Source organism: Vulpes lagopus, chromosome 11, assembly GCF_018345385.1.
Source record: "Vulpes lagopus strain Blue_001 chromosome 11, ASM1834538v1, whole genome shotgun sequence".
Lineage (NCBI taxonomy): Eukaryota > Metazoa > Chordata > Mammalia > Carnivora > Canidae > Vulpes > Vulpes lagopus.
The window spans coordinates 42673232-42698219 of NC_054834.1; the positions used below are offsets into that span (position 1 = coordinate 42673232).

Below are 24988 nucleotides of genomic sequence, written 5' to 3' on the forward strand. Positions count from 1 at the left end.
TCCCTGCATTGTCTCCCATCTATTGGAGGAAGCAGCTTATTTACCAAGGGAGCTGCAAGACCTGGTAAATATGTGTTAACAGGAATAAGGAGAGTCTCTATACAGGAGAATCTTGAAAGTCTTATGACCAGCAGGGTGGTGGACTATAAGACTGGTTACAGGAAGAATTATTGATATAGTCATCCTCCAATGACTCAGTATTTAATCTAAGCCAGCTTTGTCGGTTTGCTGAGATGGCTCTCAGAATCTCAAACATGATGGTGGTGGTTAATTAGTTGGATATGCTGGAACAGCTTTGAGAGGTTACTGAGATAAAGATCCAGTGGCTCAGGGAGGTAAGCAAGTTTTAATTGATTTATTACCTGATATAAGATATCCCATTAGCTGGCTATATTCCCTGGGAAGACCCAGAGGACACTCCCTTCACTAAACAACAGAGAAGCTCTACAACTGGGGATTCTCAGCACCCAGCCCAGCTTCCTTCAAAATGTCTACTGCTCTGGGGCAGCCCAGATGGCTCAGCAGTTTAGTGCTGCCTTCAGCCCAGGGCATGATCCTGGGACCCGGGATCGAGTCCCATGTCGGGCTCCCTGCATGGAGCCTACTTCTCCCTCTGCCTGTGTCTCTGCCTCTCTGTCTCTCTCTCTCTCTCTCTGTGTGTGTGTCTCTCATGAATGAATAAATAAAAAATCTTTTAAAAAATGTAATGTCTACTGTTCATTAAATTCTCTGCAAGCTCAGCTTGGAGGGTGATCACTCCACACCCTGAAGTGCATATGGGTCAGTTAAAGCATACTCCAATTTTGATGCTGAGCATGATGCTCTGAACATTGAAATGGCCATCAAGACCAAAAGTGTGGAATAGGTCACTATTATCAACATTTTGATCAACCACAGCAATGAACAGAGACAGAATATTGCCTTCTTCTACCAGAGAAGGACCAAAAAGGAACTTGCATCAGCATTGAAGTTAGCCTTGTCCAGCCACCTGGTGACCATGATTTGGGGCCTATTGAAAACACCTGCTCAGTATGACACTTCTGAACTAAAAGTCTCCATGAAGAGACTGAGGATTGGTGAGGACTCTCTCATTGAGATCATCTGCTCAAGGACCAACCAAGAACTTCAGGAAACTAACAGAGTCTACAAGGAAATGTACAAGACTGATCTGGAGAAGGACATAATTTCTGACACTTCTGGTGACTTCGTCAAACTGATTATTACCCTTGCAAAGTGTAGAAGAGCAGAAGATGGCTCTGTCATTGATTATGAACTGATTGACCAAGATGCTTGGGATCTCTATGATGCTGGAGTGAAGAGGAAAGGAACTGATGTTCCCAAGTGGATCAGCATCATGACCAAGAGGAGTGTGTGTCACCTCCATAAATTATATAAAAGGTACAAGAACTATAGCCCTTATGACATGCTGGAGAGCATCAAGAAGGAGATCAAAGGAGACCTGGAATATTCTTTCCTGAACCTGGTCCAGGACATTCAGAACAATGTCCTGTATTTTGCCAACCAACCATACGACTCCATGAAGAGCAAGGGGACTCATGATAAAGTTTTTATTAGAAGCATGGTCTTTTTCAGTGAAGTGGACATGTCGAAAATTAGTTCTGAATTCAAGAGAAAGTATAGCAAATTCCTGCACTACTACATCCAGCAAGACACCAAGGGCAACTACCAGAAAGTGCTGCTGTACCTGTGTGGTGAGGATGACTGAGGCCCACCATGGAATGAGCATCTAGGAGTTGTGCTTCTTTGTTTCCAGTTAACAGTTCTAGAAAATAGCCTGTGACTAACAGTCCCCTTTTACCCACCCCCACAAGGATGATGGATGTTAGCATAGCTCCCTCCCCATCCTTATTTCAGTTGCCTAAGCGTTGGCTGCCTTTCATGTCTAATCTCTCCTTTTAGCCAAAGAAATGAACATTCCAAGGAGTTGGAAGTGAAATCTATGATGTGAAACACTTTGTCTCTTGTGTACTGTGTCATAAACAGATGAATAAACTGAATTTTTGTTATAAATTTTTTTTTAAATTTTAAAATCAGAGAATATATTAAAGAGGTAGACAGTGACATGATTGACCAAATGGTGGCTGTTCTCTGCAGGAAAGCTTAATGCTATAAGATGTTGTTATGGAATTAGGCTTTATAGGATGGGCTCCAACCATTGTGTGAATTATAGTATTCTAGAATAGCAGAGACCAGGAGGTGTCTGAAGTAAAGTGGGCTTTATTTTATATAAGCGACAGTTTCTAGGTGGTAATTAGAATCCTAACCCTGAACGATCTATAGCAATGGTTTATGAAGCTCTTGAATGCAACATAGTTGAGGAGCTATTCGATAAGGATACTGTTTGGCTTTTAACAACAACAAAAATAAATCAATATGGGTGAGCAGAGACAGTTGAAGCCAGACCCCATAAAAGAAAAACACAAGCAGTCTACTAATTTTCAAGAACTCATTCCAACTGACTAATAGGTTCTCCTATTATTATGGGAACTTAGGGATGACAGTGAAAAGTGAGGTCCTAGTTTCTTTCCATCTGACAAAGGGTCCCATGAGTTTGTGGACCCATTCTATATCTGCTTCCCTGTCTCATTGCATATAATTGAGATGGATATGCTTAGCAAAACCTCCTGGCCAGTGGAAAAGGAATCATTATGGTACAAAAAGTCTAGTCAAAATCCCTAAAACTATCCCCATTAGCCATAATAGTGAATCAGAAACAATAATACACTTTGGGGGAATCCCTGGGTGGCTCAGTGGTTTAGCGCCTGTCTTTGGCCCAGGGCGCGATCCTGGGGTCCTGGGATTGAGTTCCGCATTGGGCTCCCAGCATGGAGCCTGCTTCTCCCTCTGCCTGTGTCTCTGCCTCTCTCTCTCTCTCTCTCTCTCTGTCTCTCTCTCTCTCATTCTGTGTCCATCATGAATAAATAAATAAATAAATCTTTAAAAAATTATAATACACTTTGGGTGAAATTATAAATATTGGTTCAAAGTAGTAAAATGACAGTTTTCACTCTATCCCCATTCATCACACCAAGATGGCTTTAAAAAAAAATGAATGGATCATGGGGCTGATAATGAATTATCACTAATTAAAGCAAACAATAGATAAGTTGCAGCTGCTGTGCTCTATATATGGTGGTACCTTCTGCCAGAGGTCAACATTGCTTCTGGCACTTGTTCTGCAACTCTTGATCTAGAACGGGAATCAGCAATATTTCTTCATAAAGGGCAACTCCGTAAAAATTTTAGACTTACAGGCCATATGTTCTATGTCACAATTACTCAACTCTGTCATTATAGCACAAAATGATCCTTGCACAATATGTAAATAAATGGATGTGACTATGTTCCAATAAAACATCACTTATAAAAATAGATTTGGGTTCAGATTTGGGCCATGGGCCATAGTTTGCCAAATGTTGATCCAGAGAATATTATTTTTCTATCAGGAAGGATGTTCATCTTTACTTGAGCAAGAAATCAAACCATATTCACTATCTTTTTTAGGGCTATTTTAACTCCCCTATTCTCTATTTAAAAAAAATAACTAACTTGACTCTTTAGGTATGTTTCACTGGTCCATTATATTGATGACTTTATACTAACTGACCCGGTGAATAGGAATTATCAAGAACAGAATGGATCCCCTAGTAACACACAGGCACCAGAGGGTGGGTGAGAAACCCTACAGTAAACAGAACTCTGGCCCATCAATGAAATTTTTGGAGGTCCAATGATCTTGGAATGAGGGGACATTCACTGTATGCTAAAATACAAGTTACTAGATTCTTACCACAATGAAAAAGATACGTGATACTGTTTTTTAGGTTTGGACATAGCATATAACATTCTCTGTAATACTTCTTCAAGTCATGTATCAGGTGACTTCATAGGTGGAGAAGGTTCTTCATCAGATTTAGGATGAAGTACAAGCACTCAGATTCTGGGACCATATGATTCAGAAACCCAAAACTAACCCATATTAGATATGCATGCTATGTGGAATTTCGTGTATGTCTCAAATGAAGTTGAAGTGCAGATCTCAAGGAGAAAACTACTCATCATATTAAAAGGAACTTCTGGGGATGCCTTGGTGGCTCAGTGGTTGAGTGTCTGCCTGTGGCTCAGGGTATGATCCTGGAGTCCCAGGATCAAGTCCTGCATCGAGCTCCCTGCATGGAAGCCCCTTCTCCCTCTGTCTATGTCTCTGTCTCTCTCTCTGTGTCTCTCATGAATAAATAAATAAAATCTTAAAAAAAAAAAGAAAAAAGAAAAGAAAAGAAAAGAAAAGAAAAAAAGAAAAGAAAAGAAAAGAAAAGAAAAAAAGAAAAGAAAAGAAAAGAAAAGAAAAGAAAAGAAAGAAAAGAAAAGAAAAGAAAAGAAAAGAAAAGAAAAGAAAAGAAAAGAAAAGAAAAGAAAAGAAAAGAAAAGAAAAGAAAAGGAGCTTCTGGTATGCTACTTTTTAGTAAGGACTATGTGTCTGACTATGGAATGCCAAGTTGTAACAAAACTAGAGTTGTCAGTATAATCTAGATACTATCACATCCACTAAGACATAATTTGAGTGTACATAATAGAATTCCTCTGTATGATGGGAATGGGATATCTGTAATCAAACCTAATTTGATCCAAAAGACACACATATATTACCTGAATAGGTGACTACATAAACTTCTCGCCTATTCCTGTTACACAATTGGCTCTCTCTAAAGTCATACACCCTGATGGTCTTGTTGATGTTCCCTATTCAATTGAAAGAAAAGAAAAAAAAAAATCCTAAATCTAGTTTACAGATGGGTTACCTTGATATCTGAGGGAAAGCCAGAAATGAGCATTCTCACACATAGCTCCATTCAAAGATTCAAAGGACATAATGAAGACAAATCTTCCCAGCAATAAGAACTTTGAGCAACACACTTGATCGTATCCTTTTAGGGAAGAAGTGGTTGAGATAAAGACATATATGGGTTGTTCAACAATGGCAAATGATTTGGTTAGTTGGTTAGGGGACTAGAAGGAACAAGATTGAAAGATTTAATAAAAAAGTTGTAATGAAGAGAAATGTGGATGGGACTATGTGAATGGACCTTAAATGTAAAGATTTTTATGTTCCATGTCAATGTCCACAAGAGAACACGCACTGCAGAGGAGATACTGAAGAACACGAGAGATAAGATGATTTGTCCAGTAGATGTCAGTAAGCCTCTATCCTTTGCTAGCCCTTTGCTTGCATGATTAGCTAATGAGCAGGACAGCTATGATGGTAAGGACAAAGGCTATGAATGAGCATAAAGGTAGGGACACGCTTTTGCCAAGGCTGTGAAAGTCATAGACATTGCTGAACATCTGAACTTTCAACAGCACAGAACCACTGGCTAGCATGTTGCACACATCAAACCTCTTATATCATGAAGGGAACAATGTTTCCCTTCAGTACAATTGAAACTTACTTTGGAACAATATTTTTCTTCCTTGCACCAATACTACTATCCAAGTCTTTGACAGATTCACTACTATGGTATATATATATATATATATATATATATATATATATATATATATATATATAGCCTTAGACCCAAGGAAGTAATTTTATAGCAATAGAGATGTAACAATAAATATGTGCCCATAAGATTCACCAGTCTTATCATATAGCACATGACCCATAATTTCACATCCTGAATTTTAGAATGAACACTCAAAAGTTTAAGATAACAGCTAGGAGGAGATATTCTGCTGGGTTGGAGAAATATCTTAGAGAATGTGGTATAAATATTGAGTCAGTGGCAAATAGATGACATTGTGTGTCCAGGAGCTAGAACACATACAACCAAGAACCTTGTGACAGAGTAGGAGTGGCTCTTATTGCCATTCTCAGTGATCTCTTCGGAGAATTTCTATTTACTCTCCATGGAACTTTAGTCTCTAAAATTGTCTGGATTGGTTTCATCAATGGGACTGTAGTTTGCTTCACTAACGTTTAGTTTAAGATTTTTAAGAGATTGTAGCTGCCATCATCCTGGAATACCAGTAATTAAGTATTTTCATAAAGTATTTAAGAAATGCTAGGGATTAACAGCGGCAGTACTGCTTATATTTTATCTCATGTCCCCTTGATGTACCTGAGTTCACCTAAAATTGTAGTTTCTGACAAGAATGCATCAGGGATAAAGATGTTTCAAGAACGATCTTCTGCTGAAGATGGAAGTATAGGCATAAAGTCTAAGGTATCCTTTCGGGAAAACCGAACATAAGTTATATATCTCAAAATATGTAATGTATAAGTTAAATATATGTAATAATATGAATATGTGTTCATGTATATATGTATATACATATGTAATATATATGGTATATATGAATACATATAGTAATATGAATATGTATATATTAAATACACATAACACAAAACCAGTTACATCACTTTATATGGATACTGAGTACATTGTTTCTCCTCACAGACAGATCTTGCCCAGCAGTCTTGTAGGCTAAGAGAATATGTGAGTCATCCTCTGATCCTAGCAATAGGAAACATACTAAAACCGTTCTAACTCATAATGAATATAGACACAATATAATTAGATCAGCAAATCAAGCAGAGAATTCAAGGTCTAAATGGAAGACAATTAAAATGGTCCTCATTATTCATGCTGAGAAACTGATCTTGGACAGCACATGCATTGCAAGAATTGTTATGAGATAAAAGGGCAAATAGCCTGCACAGTCTGACCAATAGCACATTCCCCAACATGTTCTTGGAAAAGCTTGTAAGAGAAGAATTAAACCTACAGAATTAAACAGTGGAAAAATGGTTCCTTTTGCTGCAGCAAGAAAATCATTGGTTTATAAGTTTAGAAATGTATAAAGAAGGCTTATTAGGCACCAGGAATAATCTAGATGCCTGAAATAATGTGTGAAACACAAGACACCATCACTTTAAATTTTCTTCTTCTATTCATATGGATGTCAAGGGTCAGAGCCAAAACCTGAAACTTCAGTTATCAAATTCTCAACAGTTAAAATTAATTACAAATAATTCTTAATAAATCAAATGTTGAAAATATATTCTTAAGATAGAGATAAAATAAATGCTGATAGAAATAGTTCAGAGAGGCAAAATAATTTAAATATGTAATATTTTCAAGTCATTTTAACCCAGTTTAATATGGAATTAACTGTTTTGATTTACTTCACTTTGCTTTACTTTGCTCAATCCAGAGTTGTTTCTTTTTTCTTTCAATTCCTTTGCTATCACCACCATGTTTAATAAATAATCTGTTCTGTTACATATTTTTATTAATTTAAGTTTATTTAAATTTTTTGTTGTTGTTATTTGGCCCTTAGTACTTTCATTTGGTGGCAGGTATTGAGAGCCTGAAGGCGGGAGCGGAAAGAGATTTAGATGAGTAACTTTATTTTGGTACAAACACTATGGTAAAAAGACAAAGGGAAGAAAATGAAAGAAGTACTGAAAACTGTACCTTTTCTGACCTGCTTTTTGGTTTAATTTATATCTTATGAGAATTTAGAAAATCAGACAAAATTATTCATTGGAAAAATATAAACTTTCAAAATATCATTGCACTGTAATCTCCCAATAAATTAAAGTGCAATGAATATTTTTATTAAAACTTAGTAGTCTGCACTAAGTAAATAGATTTTCTGGGGAAAAGTTACCATTTTGTTTTTTATTCAACTTTTGTAGAATAAAAAATTTTCATTAATAATCTAGATATCATTTTAAGCATTGTCCAGACTTGAATTTTGAGTTAATATCCATTTCCATAAGTATATCATATAATTCATATTTTTTGTCTTTCATATCAGAGAGGTATTAGATAATCTCAGAAGAGAAATATAGAATTATTGCTGAATATTGGGTATCCCTGGGTGGCTCAGCATTTGGCGCCTGCCTTTGGCCCAGGGCGCGATCCTGGAGACCAGGGATCGAGTCCCACGTCGTGCTCCCGGCATGGAGCCTGCTTCTCTCTCCTCCTGTGTCTCTGCCTCTCTCTCTCTCTCTCTCTCTCTCTCTGTCTGTCTATCATAAATAAATAAATAAATCTTTAAAAAAAAGAATTATTGCTGAATATTAAATTTTATAAAAACTTGAAACTTTTTACTATTAAAAGCAAAGTGTCTATAAATGAAACAATTTTTACTCATAATCATGATGTCATAAATAGAATAAACAAGAGATAATCTAGACCAATCCTCGTTTTGCAAATGAAAAAAAAATCTGTGCTTGGGGACATTTAATGACACTAATCATTTAATCCTAAGTGACAGACACTGAATAGTAAACAAAATATCCTCTGAATTCTTTCTGCCATACTATCTTAAATGTAAGGAATGACCATGGTTTTGGATTAGATGGTAATCATATCTTTTTTTAAAGATTATATTTATTTATTCATGAGAGACAGAGAGAGGCAGAGACACAGGCGAGGGAGGCTGTAGGACTCCATCCGAGGACCCTGGCATCACAATCTAAGCCAATGGCAGAGATGCCATTGGCATCACAATCTAAGCCAATGGCAGAGATGCCTGGCATCACAAGCTAAGCCAATGGCTCAGCCACTGAGCCACCCAGATGCCCCCAGGCAGTAATCATTTCTGATTCCAAACAGATAGGGAGAAACCTGATGGGAAAGAAACTATCCTTCTTAAGGTATAGGAGATATCCTCCTATTTCTGAAAAAGTGCTCCAAAACTCTAGACTCCTTCAAATTTGAAAAACTATCATAAAGTATTATTTAGTTTTCCTGAACATGATTTTTAAGTGATCTTAAAAGCAATCTGTGAGGGGAATCTGGTGGTTCAGCCAGTTAAGCATCCCACTCTTGGTTTCCCTCAGCCCATGATCCCGTGGTTCTGGGATAGAGCCTGGCCTCAGGCTCTGTGCTCAGTGCGGAGTCTCCTCCTTCAGATTCTTTCTCCTTCTCCCTTTCCTGCCCTGCGCCTGTCCCCCCACCACCCCACCCCACCCACCCCGCGCCCCGCCACTGCCAGCTCCTCCTTGCTTGCTTGCTCTCTAAAATAAATTTAAAAAATTAAAATAAAACAATCTGCGACAAAAATTAAATGTTGAAAATGAATCATGAAGATATGAAGCAACATTACCGATTTTACATAAGAATGTAGAAATCTAAAAGTGTGAATCAATAGGTATGAAAGAAAAAGCCCTATCTACATTAAATATTGTTAATCATCCATACTGATATGATTCTTTTTGGCTTCAAACTTCCAACACTTTATCTTAACTTGTTCCATTATTTGGTTCTCAAAAAAGGTGATACTAATTGAGAAACATAACCTGGTCTTTTCTATAATTGGGCCTAGTAAAAGTAGGGCAGATGCTGTCATGGATGACACAAAAACTGCTGTAATCTGCAAACCCTAAGTTTCTCAAAGGAATAAAGGCAATTTTCTTTAAGAGTCTCATTCTGAACCTAAACTTAGGTAATTTTTTTAGGGACAAGTCGGTTTAGAAAATTCCCATCTATCTTTTCTCTTGGTTCCAATAAAGATTGCTCCGCAGTGAGGGTTGTTTAAACAGCCTCCTTTCCTTGGGCAGACATAAAGCTTCTCTACTTCATTTGCAAGCTCTTCCTTCAAAACCCACCCAACAGGACTTTCTTCAAACTGTTTCTAGTGCAGCTGATGGAGACAATAACTCCCACACCCTACTCTCCTAACAATTTGGATGTCTTCTTAACTGGAAATAGTAGGGAAGCAAAAATTGAAAAGAACCTCCTAGCAAGTGAAAGAAAAACTGTTTGTTTTTTAAAAACCACAACCAAAATCAAATTAGAAAAGGCATTACTCCTATTTTCTTTTTCATATCCTCAGAAAAAAAGGACACAGCAGGTGACAGAGTAGAACCAAGGGACCATTGAACAATAAGGAACAAGGAATTTAAAAAGTGGCTGTATGCATGCCTGTGTATGTGTATTTTATATTTGTATATATGTGTAAGCATGTAAGTATATAATATTAAAGTGGGAAGAAGCTTTAGAAATAGAAGCATAATAACATGTTCCCTGTATCACTATTGTAACCAAAGCCAAATTTGGTTGGATTTAATTAATTATATTTATACAATTATACAATTACAATTACAAAATACAATTATATTTACACATGAAATAAAAATAAAATGATCAAACTGTTCTGAGGCAAACATGGAAGCATATAAAATGCTAAGGTACATTGATAGTTCTGATTTCAGTGTCAATTTGGAGTTGAAGGCGCAAAGCTACAGCAGTGGTCTTAGGCTTTCCAAGGCAAATTAAAAAATAAATACATAATACAACTGCAATGAAAGATGTAAGATGATCTTTCGTAGAGCCTTATTAAATTTGCCTATGACCCATTTAAGAAGAAAAAAGTTTTAGCAATTATCAAATAATTGTTGCCTCTTCATTTTCAGAAATTTGTGTTGTTCCCTCTAAATCTCAAAACTGCAATGCACACTTTATCAAATTGTCACAGTGAAATAACTTGGTGATGTGAAGTGTTTTATAAACAATTAGAAAAATTAAGAATAATCATGGCTTTAATTAAATATATAGTTAAGAAATACTGAGCTAGGAATAAAATCCAGTAATTAGCTTTGCAATGCTTCCAAGTCAATGTATTTTTCATTCATATCTACAAATTTTAGCATGATTATGAGGCCTACACATCTATACAAAAGCATCATAGAACTTAAATATCTTTGCTATTAAAGATTTATTGTAGGTGGGTGTGGAGATGGGTTAAATAGGTGACAAGGATGGAAAAGTGCACCTATCCTGATCAGCACCAGGTGTTGTTTGGAACTGTTGAATCACTATATTGTATACTTGAAACTAATACTACACTGTAGGTTAGCTAACTGGAATTTGAATAAAAACTTTTAAAAAAGAAACACTCCATCAAGTAAAAAAAAAAAAATGAGTGTAATATCTGATCTAACACTTGATCACTTTTTATAAAGCAACATCTGCCTGCTACTTTTGAAATGTTTTAAAAGTTTAAATCTCTTTACAAAAGTTGCACTAGTAAAACATTGTTTCCCTGTTAAATTCTTATAGAGAGTTTAGTCCCTGAAATCATTTGGAACTGTAGGAGGAAGATAGTTCAAAATTTCTGTCATTCATGAGCTCTTCAGTAACATCTGCCCTGAGCTAAAACCTCCCACATAGAAGTAATGTTAAGAGATGAAGGGAAGGGAGTAGTAGAAAGGTCCATTGACTACCATTCAATTTACTGAAATTGCCCACTTAGAATACTTATTTAGACATTACAAGCTTCACTTTCTCAAGTGTGAAGCCTGAATGCACCGAGCTGATGTGAGGTGTAGAGGCTATCTCCCTCCACGCTGCATTTGCAGAAAAAAAGGAGACGATGTACATTGAGTAAATAGACAAACCACATGGAGGCAGGTGCCTGTGATACACAGCGGCCGCAGGTACATTTGTACCTTTATCATGAGGACTGAGGAAGAGATGTTGGCCAAGGGAGCAAGTTAAAAGCAGACTGTCTGACTGTTTAATTTGTGTGAGCATCTGGCCCTTCCACATGTCAGAAGCCTGGCTAAAGGAATTATGTTCCTCATTGAACGTTTTCAAAGTAGCCACATTTATTTCTTCTTACAAACATCTTCTTAAAAATAAATTTTTAGAAAAAAAATAATGTATTTTAGGTTTTTTGGTCATGTGAGTTATCTGGAAAATTAAATACTATATCTTGATGTTCTTAAAAATAACCTTTACCTTTAAACTCCATGTAATATTTTTGAGAAATAGAAGGATTAAAATTCTCCTTGTGTGATTGAATTTAGCTAAAGAATATCATTCTCTTCTTAATAGAGCATAATTTTCTAGGCTGATAGTAGCTTTTTCTTGACAATTCATAGCATGGTGAATTTGAAGGCTTCCCTCCAAAATTAAAGGGTTATTGGAACTAAAATAATTCAGTTTCCTCTCATCCAAAGTACAGGTAGACCATAAATAACAAATATCATTACCTTTGGTCATGGAGCAAAATTAATCTGGAGAAGCATAAGTGTGTAAAATACACTTTAAAATTTTTCTGTCATATAATTGTTATGCTTCTTTTGTTATGGACATAGGAAATCTATGCAGTTTCTCTTGGTTACCAAGTATTCTATAAAGTGTCTTATTCACATTTACTTTGGTTTCAGGTAACAGGCATGCACTTTGGGCTCACACAAGCAAAGAAAAAATATTGGAATATTATTCAGATCCTTGCTTTGAATCTTAAGCAAAATTGTTCTGAGTGCTCTATCCCATATTCTGTAGGCAATTCAACACCCTTACCCATATGGGAACATTTGCAAGATTTACTCTGGCTTCATGTCCTTGTACCTATTTAATTCTCCATTTCCCTCCGTCTTCTCTCCACCTCCCCCCACCCCATGCCTACACAGATGTTTAGCCCAATTCTTTAATCTTCTCAAAACAAACAAATAATAACAAACCTCCATAAAAGGCATTTTATGGTGTCACAGATTTGACAGAGTTCTGGGTTACATTGGGGATAAGCACACAGTAGCACGAATGGTTATAAATATTAGATGCCTCTCTTCGTAGAAGCCATTTAGTCGCACAGGCATGAAACTCAAAGTCTCTCCCTCAAGACTTTCTCACCTTTGTATTTCCCTTACTTCATTAAGCAGAATAATTGAGCTCAGTTTTTTCCACTCAGCTCTAGAGCTTACCTTTGTATAAATGCACCCTGATAAAGCACATCCATCTATGATTTTCTTCCCCCTCAGTTTCTTAAACGGAAACAAGCAATGTGATAATTGATTTTTTTTTCTTTGATATCAGGGTTACTCATTATAGCCATTAGTGCTGTCTTTGAAACATTTCTGATTCTTCTCCCTTCCGGGCACATGGTAGGGTTGTATTTCCTGGTTCCTCTGTGATTAGATAAAGCAATGTGGCTGGTTCTGATCAATAAACAGTGAGTGGTGAGCAAGACTTCTGAGCAGGACCATTTAAATGCCAGCGTGTGAAACCCTCTCTCTTCCCTCAGGTTGGCTCCCAACAATGCTTGTGGTATTGGCTGCCTCAGTGTACCTGAGTGGCTAGGAGGAGGAAAAACCTCTGATGACCCGTGGTAGACACGCTGAATACATAAGAAATAAACCATTGTGTCTGTACTGTTATTATAGCAAAAAGAATCTATTCTGACTTTACTCACTACTACTATGCACATGTACAAAGAAAATGTAGTTTTCTTGGTGTCTGAAACAGAGCTGACCTTCCTCAAAGCCCCCACAGTATGGATAGCCAAAGGAAAAAATAAATAAATAAACCCGATGACTAGTGATATCTAGTGCCTTGAAATTTAAACATTTTTTCCGGGCATCCCGGGTGGCTCAACAGTTTAGCGCCTGCCTTCAGCCCAGGGTGTGATCCTGGAATCCCAGGATCAAGTCCCTCATCAGGCTCCCTGCATGGAGCCTGCTTCTCCCTCTGCCTAAGTCTCTGCCTCTCTCTCTCTCTCTCTCTCTCTCTTTCTCTCTCTCTCTTTCTCTCTCTCTCTCATGAGTAAATAAATAAAATCTTTAAAAAAAATGAATAAATAAACATTTTTTCCCTCTGTTTAAATAGTTTATCTCAGTTAGATTCACGGACTGGGGAATTTTCTCCAGCACATGGTGATGAGAGGTTGTTGGTTCCAAATCTACACTCATTAGCTAGTGCTACTCTCTAGTCCTTGCTGGGCCCTACAAGGATGATATTTCATGTTGACCTGTTCAGTGCTTCCCCTGTGAGCAGAGAACCCCATGATGAGCAAGCTGTTAGGTACAACAAAGTTGAAGAGCTGAACTCTTCCTCCTCAGGTCTTCTCTATATATTTTCCTAAGGTCTGGGTATGATTTGGATTTAATCTTTGCCAAAGGAGCCTCTCTCCAACCCCTAATTTAAGGATCAGTTGGCCTCAATAAGAACAACCTCATTCTTCTCCCAAACTTGATGGCTAGCTTCATTGATTTTGATACATTTCATATTGTTTGAGATAGATAAGAGACTCTGGGCAATCCTTTCATGTAAGCACTTCACACTACTGTTTTTTGTTTTGTTTTGTTTTGTTTCTTGATGTGGCCATCGATGGTACAGTAGGGTTATTCTGCAAGAGATTTTGCTCCCAGAGACCTCAATGTGAATGGGACAAAAGGCTCCTTGGTTTTGTCTTCTATTTCAACAAACATAATGTAACATACATCCTACTTCTGGGACTTGAGTCGAGAGACCATGATGCTTTCCCCACTTCCAGGCTCTTTCTCCCATAGTCAGCTAGGTCTGGGAGGAGTGGTCATTCCACATCTGCTTCTCATCTGATGCCATTAGTCAATTGCATTCTTTCCCTTCTCTAGGGCTGAATTGGTAAAAAAACAAAAACAAACAAAAAAAAAACTGTGAACATGTCTATGAAGAACATAATATAATACATGCACAGTATTATCTCCATTGCACTAATCATATAATTATACTTTATGAAGCCAAAGGAAAAAGAAAGAGTCATTTGATTTTCTAAATAACATACCTGATTATTTCATGGTAACCAGGAGCAACTATGCTTCCCAAAGGACTAGAACTCAAACCGCAAAATCATTAGAAATCTCATTTGTCTTTCTCTCTTATTCTCATATTCATTCTCCATCTCTATCTCTCTGCAAATATACTTCATTTTAATTTATTTTGCTTTCCTTCTGCAAACCTGATTTTGTCTTCACCAAAAATATTCTCTTACAAAAAAATCCCTTCCCAAAGTTGACAACCTCAACTTCCAAGGTGATATTAATGAAAATCAAATAATCAATCCATGTGGAGTAGAATTGAAGAACCCCAGCTTCAAAATACAGGAACAGAAGGAATAGATTTCTTCCTGGTTTTTCTAAAGTCTTCTGTATATCTGATAACATTAAATGTATCCAAGAACATAAAGTCATTGTGCAAAATCATGATTTCTATAATTCGGTCTTATCAATAGGGAGAAAACTCTCAAATTAAGAAATAGACCTGATCACAATGAAATAAATAAATAAATAAATAAATAAATAAATAAATAAATAAAATCCTTACAGTAGCTTACCATCTTAATGCCTTTATTCTTTTCCTAAATGCACATAGGATGCCTTGATCAAATGGCTTGGGTGTTGAAGACATTGTGTTAGTATGCCACTGCCACAAACTTTGAGGAGAAATGACCTGGAAAGCTGCTAACCAGGTAATGCAAGCCACTGCTCAAAAACAAAGCCATCAGAAGAAACTAGCTCAAAGGGCCATTCTGTTCTGCCTCTTTCCATCACTATAATGATTTGTTACCTCCATCTGTACAACACTCTTCTAAGCTGCCAGAGGAAAATGAACCTATCAGCTTCTAGTTATTAACCAAAACACATACTAATAGGCAACTTCAGTTCCATTCCTGGATTATCTGTCAAAACATAATCATCTTCATATCTTTAGTTATGGGGATAGCTAATTTATTCATGTGATTTTCCTATTCCACACTATTATTTACAATTCACTTATTATTTTTTTTCTTTCATTTCTATGTCAGGCAAAAATAACTGGGGAGAGAAAAAAATATTTTCAGCTTAGGTTATTACAGTTTTGGTACTTTAACAAAAGTCAAATGCGCATCTACTAAGTAGCAGGACATTTTCTTGGCCTTATAGATGCTGTTATGGACAAGTCAGGAAAGCTTCTCTCCTTTGTGAAACTTGTAGTCTGGAAAGAGGAGAATTGTCATAAAGAAACAAACAAATAGTAATTAAACTCAGATTGTGATCATTTTAGGAAGAAAATAAAAACAGGGATATCATCAACAATGACTAGATGTTGAATGTGTCTTTAGTTTGTGGTGTCCAGAGAGGCCTCTATGAAGTGACATTTGAGATGAGACTAGACAGAAAAGAATAAATCTTCATATGGCATTCTGAAGAGCAGTATACTCCAAAAAGTTGAAACATCAAAAAATATTAATATAAGTGGCGTGTTCTAGGAACCCTAAAAAGGCCAGAATTACTGTTGTACAGCAAAAAAAAAAAAAAAGATGGCAAAGTATAATATTATTTTAAAGTAATTCACTAGTGAGGATAATAGGTTAAAATGAAGAGAGGTGCCTGGGTGGCTCAGATGGTTATGTGTTTAACTCTTGGTTCAGGTCATGTCATGATCTCATGGGTCATGAGATCAAGCTCCGTTTCTGGCTCCATGCTCAGTGGGGATTCTACTTAAGATTCTCTCCCTCTGCCCCTCCCCTAACTTGCTCTCTATCAAATAAATAAATAAATCTTAAAAAAAATTGAAGAGGGGGAGACAGAAAGAAATGGGGGAGATTGAAAAGAAAGTTATCTACCATGAGTAACAAAGAACACAGAATTGCTTATTGAAAAGGGAATATCATAATATCCAAAGAAAGTAAGGAAGAAAAATATCAGTTTGAATAAATCAGGTAATGTGAGATACTCCGTTGGTTGGTTAATAGGGCAGATAAATATAAGAGTCTAGAATGCATACAAGGGATTTGGATGTACTATTTTTTCTTAAATTATGTTTTAATTGCATAACTTTTATCATTTCTCTTCTCCCCAGTTCTCCAGGTACATTTGTAATACCAACTATATTGAGTAATAGTACTTAAAAATCCTTAACATAGTTATTTTCATTCCTTCCTTTACCTTTCTAGTTGTTGTTCCTCTGTTTCTAATGCCCTCTCCATCTGTCTTTAATCATTAGCTCCAGTATATCTTTCAGGGATTAACTAGACATCACTTCTTTTATCAGTTAGCTTGCATAGCATCCAAATAACAGAAAACTCTACTTAACTGGCTTAAATAATGACAGAATTTATTAGCTCACAAAGCTGGAAATCCAAAGGAAGGAGATATTTCTAAATGAGTTTACTCCAGTGCGTCCAGTTCGATCAATTTCTTCTTGTTTCTCTTGGCTGTAAACATCTCCGTGTGTTACTCTAACCTTCGGTGTTCATAGATACAAAATGGCTATGGCATTTCCTGGATCTCATTGAAGGAAGGGTCCTGGATTCAAAATCTGAAACACAAAGTGTAATATTTGAGTAAGCAAGGAAGAACTGTCATTTTTGGCAGACTTTCCTGAGGAGAGTTGATTCTATACAGTTTTTTTAGGAAACATGGAATTCAGAAGTGAGACTGTTTGCCCACTAGTTAAGCCTTGCCTTTGGGAATATGGCTCCTGAAGTGTGATTCTTCCTGACTTTCCGATGTTCTGAGGCACGGGGTTGCCATTAACATGAGGAGTATTGTCTCAGATTAACTTAAAAGATTAAAGCCGATTCTAGGGCAATATTGTTATAATAGCTGCAGAATAATCAGCCTTTTCTAAGAGTATGGGAACTGAAAATTTTGCATTTTATAACTACAAAATTCAATATCCAAAGAAAGAGAATAGAATCACTTCTGGAAACTCTCCAATGAGGTCATAGAATCTTCTTTCCTAGAAATTCCTACCTAGCTTAACACATTACATATCATTGGCCAAAGTCAGATTGCATGCTTATTCTTGAATATATCTCTGTTGATTTTAAATGCTACATACTAATTAGCTAGGAAATTACTTTTTCAGGAGAAATCAACAAGGGAAAGGGAATGGTATCACTTGATTGTCCTTTCCCTGCAGCAGGGATGAATCCAATAAACAATATGGAGAAGTTGAGCTGGATGTTGAGAGATGATAATATTGCTCACCATATTCCTCTGGGAACTTTCCCTGAATCATCTGTTTTTATTCTTGCAGAACACTTATACAGTTCTGGCTGCTCCCCCAGCTTTTCTGGCAAATGACTACCTACTTTCCTGACTAACAGGAGAAGGTAATAGGTAACATTTCCAAAATGTCATTGATTATTTCTCTAGGACAGAGTAAAGTAAAGCTCAATTCTTCAGAAATATTTCTCATCTGTCTAGGGTTAATCCTAAAATGTTAAATGCTAAGTTTGAACTCAACTTTTTATGTTTATAACCGTAATGCATGTACATCAATGAAATCTAATTTGAGGGAGGAAAAGGCAAGGATTCTCATGGAAGATCATATCTTAAGTGAGTCTTCATGGATAAGGAATTCTTAGCCGATTGCCTAAGGGTGATCTAACACTTCCATGCTGCTTTGTAGGTGAACATTGACAGTCCTACATGTGATGCTTCAGAGGAAAGCTACAATTGTGAGCTTTCTTTCATGTGAATGATCAGGCACATTCCTTTTGCCTCTATCTTTATTCATGAAATCTTTTAGGTAATGGTCTTAATGGGCACAGATGTCTCTAGAACACCAAAAAAAAAAAAAAAAAAAGAGGAAGCAAGAAAAAGGAAACGAGTGCCAGAAATAGAAGTTAAAATGTGCCATAAACTGGTTTCATGCTCCCAACATTTTCCAGTGGCATCATGCGATGGATGCTGCAATTTGCTGCCTCTGTGTGCCTTCAGAAATGGACTCACTATTCCCCAACTATGGAAATGCTGCCAAGAGATGACCTTCTACTATCAGCTCTCTTTGTGTATTGTCTCGAATAAAGAAAACTGACTTGTCTAAGGTCATACATCTTTCCAAAGACAGCCTGCAGTCAACGATTGGCCATAGTGAGGGTCAAGTCCAGTCCATTCACCCAACTTGAAAGATTCTGAAGACTCATCTCAGCTGCAGAGTACCTTGTGAGGTCAGTGTAGGCCTCAGTTGATCTTCATTGCAGACTAACATCCCTTTTTAGCCAACCTGGCTTCTTTCCTCTCCCTTCTACAGATATACTAGTGAGCTCCCTAATAAAAATGCTCTATGGTAATATATACCTCATAATCTAACTCCCAGGGAATCCAGCACACAAAAGTTGTTACCTGCATCAGGAGCAGTCCAAATAAACAAACATTCTGAGAGGGGGTGTTAGGCTGGATTGCTTTCTATTCATCTGACAATGAAGATCAAGCCCAGGACTCCATTGTAAGGGTAACTAGGCTCCAAAGAAGTGAAACTCCCCAACCAAGCAAGTTTGCCACACTAAGATCAGAGCCCTGGTTGGGAAAGAATAAATCCTTGAAACTTGCCTAAAAATCTCTGGCTTGACCTCCTCCCTCTAATTTTTAATTTCCAGATTGCCCTGAACTATTTGAACCTAAAGAATGAGCCCATTTCTCCAAGTTAAGAGCTGGGATTCCCCATCTTTGAGACCTTATTGCAGAAAACAACTGCTTCCCTCATGAATTTCTTCCACCCATGGCTATTAGGCTAATAACTGGTGGTAAGAGCCAAACAACATGCTGATTAGAATGAGTAAAAAGAATATACCATGAAAGAATGGTAAAGGATCTTGAAAATATGATTAGTAGAGTCTGGGATAGTACATTCTGAGGTCATGGCCTGAAGGTAATGGGTAAAATACAAATTATAAATATATGAAATATAAAAATAAATAGAAAAAATATAAATTGTGTTCCTCTCCAAATTCATGTGTTTGAGCCTTAATGGCTGGATATAAGAAGGTAATTAAGGTTAAATGAGGCCATAGGGTGGGACCCTGATTTGACAGGATGAATGTGCTTTTAAGAGGAGACACCTGAAAGCTCACTCAATCTTTCTTTTCCTGTGTGTGCACAAAGGAGAGATCACACAGAGAGATGGTAGCCACCGATAAGCCAAGAGACCTCATAATGAAATCTACCTTCCTGATGCCTTGATCTTGGGCTGCTAGCCCCCCTAACGATTAAGCAATAAATTTTTGTTGTTTAAGTTACCCAGTCTGTTGTGTTATATTATGACAGACAGTTCAAACAGAATGACACAGCCACAAACTGGGTAATATGAAAAGCTATATGTATAAAATATAAAGGAAGAAAGAGCTCTGCAGGAAATCCAGACTGTGGTACAAACAGCTCTATGCTTGGTGCCATTTGACATATAAGACTAATGTTTTGGAGCTATCGATGGTGAGGGAAGATGCTGTGTAGGGGTGCAACCTCCATAGGCCAGAAAGTAGAGGTGAACTGCACCTGTTAGGCCTGCCTAACTTTTTGAGTTGGTAAATCCAATAGAAAATGCCTCTGACTGGAAGTTTTGGCTTCATGGCTATTGAGTTTCCAGTTCAGACACTCTATCCATGCCAGGACCGAAGACCCAGTGAAACAGAGACTGATTTTCAAAAAGTATATAATTCTCCATTTTAGTTCATATTGCCTTGCTCCAGAACACTAGGGATCTGCATTATGATTCCCTAATTGGTCACTGCATAAGCCCTATACAGCATATACCTTCCAGATCCTTCTCCAGAATGAAAAAGATATTCCCCTATTTGCTGGAAGTCTTGCCAAAGGACAGCTGCCACTGTCTGTGCTCTCTGGATTGCCTTAGATGAAGAAACAGGCCTTTCTAAGCTCATGCCTCCATCCAAAAGCATTCTTCATTAAATAACTGATAAACATGAGAAAGGGAACAGCCTAGAGCCCGGCCATAACACCAGACAATTCTGAATCCCACTTCTGATGTCCCTGTGGGGATTAATGGAAGCCTTTATTAGGATGACTTCAGAGCTGAGTATCTCTATAGTTCCACCTCCTTTCTCCCTTCCAGAGCGTTGATCCCCAAAGCACTCCTTAATAAACATCCTATATACTAATCTCTACCTCAGACTTTACTTCCCAGGGAGCCTATCCTATAACCAGGTACACAATCAATAAAAATGATTATGTGAGTTACATTTGTTGTTATGTCATTAAAGATTCATGCCATACCCCATTTTATCTCTGTAAAATCAAAGAAAAAATTAATTTTTGTATGCAATTGCATTGCAGTGATAGAATAACTACTTTTTAAGTGCTTATTATCTGTGAAATTGACTTTTAAAATAGTCTGACAGTTTTAACCATCAAACAATATTACAATTAGTATTGTACAGAATATTTTCTCCTTTGCTTTTAGTACCCGTGGGAGCAAATTCATTAATAAATATATTTTGATTTCCAGAAAGATTGAACTAATAATAATTAGAATATTTGCATCTTAAAAAAAAGATTAAAAAAAGATTAAAAACCGCAGCCCTAGTGGCTCAGCAGTTTGGCGCCACCTTCAGCCTGGGGTGTGATCCTGGAGACGGAGGATCAAGTCTATGTCAGGCTCCCTGCATGGAGCCTGCTTCTCCCTCTGCCTATCTCTCTCTCTCTCTCTGTCTCTCATGAATAAATAAATACAATCTTAAAAAAAAGATTTAAAAATAATTTGAATACTTGCAAATGAAGTCCTAAAAAAGACTGTTTTCCTTAAAAGTTAGACAAAGAACAAATATTAATCCAAGATTGTTTTTCTTTCATGCAGTTCTCCTCACTTTTCTTACCATCTGGTAGTAAAAGCATAACACTCATAGATGTCCTAATATCACTATTGGAAGTATTTTCGAAGGGTCTTTGTAAATATGTGTCTTTTTAGAGTCCTAGACTCAAAGTAAACATTTAGGCACAAGAAAGAAGAAAGAAAGAAAAAAGAAGAAAGAAGAAAGAAAGAAAGAAAGAAAGAAAGAAAGAAGAAAGAAAGAAAAGAAAGAAAGAAAGAAAGAAAAGAAAGTCTAAAATTGACTAATATTTCTTAAATATGACTAATATGGACTCAACACACTAACCCCTAAAAATGAAAGCTTGTGCAGGCACTGATTTTGTTAGTGAAGTTAACTTTTACGCTTACCTCTCAAAAGCATTTGCATGCCAAATTCAGAAACTCTATTTGCATATTGCACTGAAGATTAACTAAGGCTTGCCATAGCTCTGAAAAGCAGAAGAGAGAAAAATCATTAATATCATTAGCTTAATGTATTGTTTATGACAATTCCAAAGAAGGGGAATATAAAAAAACTGGAACCTCAAGAACAGAAATTAGAAAGAAGTGTTTGTTTTTGAACAGAAGAAAATTTGTTTAATAGTTTACTAGTTCAAGTAGCACAGGAAAACAACCAAGGTAATTCAAATAGTAAGTAGGCGTTATTTGGGGAGAACCAGAACATTTAAAGGAATGAATCTTGATGATCACATTACTCCTGCTCTTTCTAAATGGTGCTATAACCTCGTATGTTTTATATACTTGTTGGAAAAGACTTTTAAACATTAATTTGTGCTGTAGTAAAATTATATTATGTAAAGTACTTTAAATGCTGAAGTTTAGTGTGATTAAGCAATGCCCACACTATTGTGATGTTCCAGAAAACTAGGGAAGTTATCTCCAGTGAAAGAAACTGAGAGCTTCGGTGCTCTGCCCATGGATTATGATTTGAATTGGTGTACATAGGCTTTTGAAAAGAATTTTACAGGAAATAAATCCCATAAATTTATTTAAGAATTTTCTGTGGTATTCAGGGCCAGTTTATTTCCATGTCAACTTTTCAGGATTTATAATAAGTCACATATAATATCAGTTATCCTTTCAAAGACATAGATCAATCTTTCATGTCTTTATTGACACACTGCTTCACGGATTTCAGACTCTTGGGAGTAAAGGACCAACTTCACCATTTGGGTGTCCAAATCACTGATGCTTCAGTCAACATATGTGCTCCTCTGGTTTTCTTCACATCTCTAAATCATATATGATCTTCAAAGTCTTTTGAAAAACCCTGTTTGCAGGAAGCATTCTAACTTTTCCTCAATTTCTTCTTGAAATTTGTATTACATTAATGTCTGTATGACACAGGTGAGCTTTTATGTTAACCTTTTTTATCATTATGTCTACTTTGTCTCCTTGAAAATCCTATAAGTAATTTTAAGACAAATGTCACGCTTTCTATCTTTGTATCTCCTGATGTACACTGGACACAGAGTAAGGTTCCAAAATTATTTGTTTATATATTGTACAAACATTCTTCTCTCGTTTATGTGAAGTTTCAGACATACTGAAGCTAAATAATATAGTGTAACATTGGTTTCAGGAGTAGAATTTAGTGACTCATCACTTCCGTATAAAACCCAGTGGCGGGACGCCTGGGTGGCTCAGTGGTTAAGCATCTGCCTTTGCCCCAGGGCGTGATGCTGGAGTTCCAGGATTGAGTCCCATATCGGGCTCCCTCTAAGGAGCCTGCTTCTCCCTCTGCCTATGTTTCTGCCTTCTCTCTGTGTCTCTCATGAATAAATAAAATCTTTAAAAAAGTAAAAAATAGAACCCAGTGGTTATCCCAACAAGTGTCCTCCTTAATGCCCATGATTCACCTAGCCCACCAACCCTCCAGCAACTCTCATGATTGTTCTCTATCATTAAGAGTCTCTTATGGTTTGCCTCCCTCCCGTTTCAATTTTTCTTCCTCTCCTATTTTTATCTGTTTTATTTCTTAAATTCCACATACGAGTGAAATCATATGGTATTTGTCTTTCTTTGACTTGTTTCACTTAGCCTAACACCCCCTAGCTCCATCCACATCTTTCCTTTATCTCTAAGCATGATATCCATTAGTTCTCTGAACATATTTATAATGGCCTATAGTGGCTATTTGGAAATCTTTGTCTGTTAAATATGACATCTACTCCCTCTCATAAACAGTTTCTGTTGCCAATTTTTTTTTCCTGTATGTAGGTCACGATCTCCCATCTCTCTGCATGTATCATAATTCTTTGCCCAAAACTGGACAATTTTGATAAAACATTGTAAGCAGTTCTGGATACTGTTGCCTCCCACCCCTCCAGGGAGCTTGTTTTTGTTGTTTTCTGTTGTTTTGTTTTATTTGTTTTGTTATTTAGTTAGGCTTTCAGTAAAATTTATTTCTCTCACAGCATAGAGCCTTCATGCCACTTCTCGGAAGATGGGTCTTTAGGCATGTCTTCCTTTCCATATTTCTCTGTTAAGCTTTCTGCCTCATTTTTTAATTACACCTACAAGTTAGAGCCCATTAATTAATGGCTGGCTATTATTTTCATCAGTGACCTGTACACACATTTACTAACAACCTGTTTCAGTTACACTCAGAAAGGGTAGTTTTTGAGGTCAGTCTGAGATTTGTTCTGATCCTAGCAGGACTCTTCTAAGCTGCCTCATTTCCTCTTTCTCTGTTCAACTATCTGACCTAAGATTTTATTTTTTAATAATTAAGAGAAGTTGCTTTTCTAGAGCACCATTAGCCTTGTACTTCCACATAATCTGTTTTAAATAAAGTCAGTTCCTTGAGGAAAGCTTTAGACATGTGTTCTTATGAATTATTTCACACTAAGCAAAACCTCTGAGTCACTATTCTGTACACCTATAAAGGCAGTAGCCTTTGATCTTGGCTTGTCTCTTCTAGAATGGAACCTCTGCCAGATGAGTGCCAGTAAATTGGAATAAGGGCAATCAGGGCCTCAGAATTCTCAGCCTGCATACCTACAAGGTAGCCTCCATCCTATGAATGGGGTATATGTGGAGGAAGGGAGTTCCTGACCTTTTGACCACACTCACCAAGAATTGAAGTTCTTCAACGTGGAGGGAATAAGAAATTCTATGGCTTGTCCCTTCCAGTTGAAGCATGCTAATTCCTGATTGGAAGCTAAGGGGAGAGGGAGCCCCATTTCTTAACTATACCCTCCCAGAGTTGAACTTCCATCAAGCTGAACTGAGAGCTAGAAGAGGGAATGAGTTTTGACTCAAAGCCACAAAATTTTTGCTGTTTTTTTTTATATTTAGATTTCCTTGAATTGTTTCTTAATTTGTTCTATGCACATAGTACAATTTCCCAAGAAAACAGTTTTTTGTTTTTTGTTTTGTTTTGTTTTGTTTTTTTAGCAAGAATTGGATATTTTTTCTATTCTTTTGGTTGTTCTTAGAAGTACGTCAGTATTTATCCAAAGATGTTTTTAAAGTATTCATGTGGGTATTACAGTCCAGGTTAAATATAATACAATATCGGTATTACTAATTAATGAAATAGAGGGTTTTTCCTTTGACTCTACTTTGTCAAGTGAGCTGTCTTTAATGTC

At 36.8% G+C, this 24988-nt stretch overlaps 1 pseudogene; it reads left to right on the plus strand.

Annotated features, from left to right (window-relative positions):
• Positions 1–333: 333 nt before the first annotated feature.
• Positions 334–1726, plus strand: LOC121472269 (annotated as a pseudogene).
• Positions 1727–24988: the final 23262 nt, after the last annotated feature.